We start from the raw sequence: 2362 nt of genomic DNA, 5'->3' as shown, positions 1-2362 counted from the left end.
AAAATACATTAGTATCTCTTCTCCCCCCGTCAGTTTTAGTGCTCTATTACTACTGCTATTACTTTATTTGTTTTATTTGTCTTAGACTGAAACCGCCAAATATGGGTACAACTAGTCGATTAATTCTTCTTCTTCTTCTTCTTCTGAGAATAGGGTGAGTGGAGAGCGGAAGAGGAGCGAGAGCGCGTTTGATTGCGTATCTTTTCTATCTTTGTTTTTTTCCTACTGTTTTTTCACTTGGTGTTTATGTTAATTGTCTAGTTGTGTTTTTGAGTTAGTTTGACACGTTTTTAGGGTTTGTTTGTTGGGTTTTGGGGGCGGCCGTCAGGCGTGCCTGGCTGGCCCGGCGTCTGACGACGCCATGGTGGTGGAGGAAGTTTGGCGGTGGGGCAGGTAATCGGGCACGGGGCCATAAGATCGGCGGCCCGAATGAATGGTGCGGTGGTATTGTTTGTGGATAAGGTGGAGCAGGCTCAGCGTCTGGTGGAGGAAGGGATCTCTATTAACGGGACCTTCTTCCAGGTGTCGCCACTCACGATGCCAGCCACTCGGGTGACCCTGTCAAATGTTCCACCGTTTATTAGCGATGCATTTTTGATAGGGGAACTATCGAGGCACGGTAAGGTGGTGTCACCGATAAAAAAAGTGCTTTCAGGGTGCAAGTCACCGCTGTTAAAACATGTTGTCTCTCACAGGAGACAACTGTTCATGATACTGAACAAGCGTGACGAGGAGTTGAACCTTCGCTTTCATGTTAAGATTGATGAGTTCGACTACATGTTGTTCGCAACATCGTCAAACATGAAGTGCTTCGGTTGTGGTCTGGAGGGGCACATTGTTAAAATGTGCCCTGACAGGGCCGCACCGGCCCCGCCGGGCTCGGCGAAGCAGCAGCCAGCTGCTGCTGCCGGGCAGGCGGGGAGCACAACTGGTGAGGCTGGGGGCGTGGAGGAACCTGGAGCCACGGCGGAGGAACCCGCGGCAGCTGCGGGGAGGCCCGCTGCCGCTGCCGCTGAGGCGGAGGCTACGGCGGTAGTGGAGGACCCCGCCGCTGCGGAGGAACCCGCTACTGCTGCGGAGGAGGAGAAGGAGGCAGATACCGGTGAGGTATCGACGGTGGAAAGAGTGGACACGAGTGAATGTGTGAGTAAGGATGGAGGTACGGTGTTGAGTAGTGATAGTGTGAATGATGGTGGTGACGGTGTGAATGGTGATGGGGTAAATGGTGATAAGGGTGAAGGTGGAGGGGTGGAGGGAGACAGAGTGCAGGGAGAGCAGGAGAGGGAAAGAGGTGATGAGGAACACACTGGGTGTGGAGGTCAGGGAGAAAAGGGAGAGGTGCAGGTAGACAGACAGACAGAGGGACAGGACAGGGTGGTGGAGGCTATGACGGTTAGGGTGGAGGGAGACAAGAGTGAGACAGACGAGGTAATGGAAATGGAGGCTTCGACCCCGCAAAAGAGGAGAAGCAAGAGAAAAAATGTAAAGACTGCAGAAAGGGCTAGCAAACAAGTGAGCAAAATGGCTATAGAAAGGAGGGGGGTAACGGACAGCAGTGATAACGAGAGCTGGCTATGTGACGCCAGCGAGATATCAATCACAAAATCGAATTTTAAAGAGCCGAGATATCCCGCAGAATCTTTTAAAACTTTTTTAGATCAAACAAAAGGTTTTAGAGGAGTAAAAATAGAGAGCCATTTTCCTAGCCTAAGGGTCTTTTATTTTTCAGCAAAATATTATGTGAGCAACAAGGAAGAATCGGGTCTTACTGATGCTGAGGTCTACAGATTAAAAAAGATCATGACGAAAGTTAGAAAGCAGCTTTGATTTTACATGATGCACAGTAACTTTTTATTATTAGTAGTATGTTTTTATAGTGTTTTGGTTTTACGTTTTTAGCCTTTCCCCCATTATGGATTCTTTTAAAATAGCAACATTGAATCTTAACGGGGCGAGGGAGGCTGAAAAACGGGCATTAATATATCAGACACTGAACCGGAAGAAAATAGATGTTATTTATTTACAAGAAACACATAGCGACCAATTAACAGAGACAGACTGGGCCAGAGAGTGGAGGGGGGAGGTGATTTTAAGTCACGGCACCTCCAAGAGTGCAGGGGTGGGTTTTTTATTTTCAAGAGCTTTCACCCCAAACTCGATGAAAGTCGAACACGTCATCCAGGGGAGGTGCCTTTTAGTGAAGGCAAAGTTCGACTCTTTTAGTATAGTTTTTATAAATATTTATGCTCCTACTACCAATGCAGAGAAGAAGCGTTTTTTAGAGAAAGCTGGGGAGAGGTTGGGCGATTGTGGGTCTGAGGACTATGTTTTTATAGGAGGGGATTTTAATTGTACGGAAAAC

Source organism: Kryptolebias marmoratus, linkage group LG20, assembly GCF_001649575.2.
Source record: "Kryptolebias marmoratus isolate JLee-2015 linkage group LG20, ASM164957v2, whole genome shotgun sequence".
Lineage (NCBI taxonomy): Eukaryota > Metazoa > Chordata > Actinopteri > Cyprinodontiformes > Rivulidae > Kryptolebias > Kryptolebias marmoratus.
Note: the sequence above shows the minus strand (reverse complement) of the source record.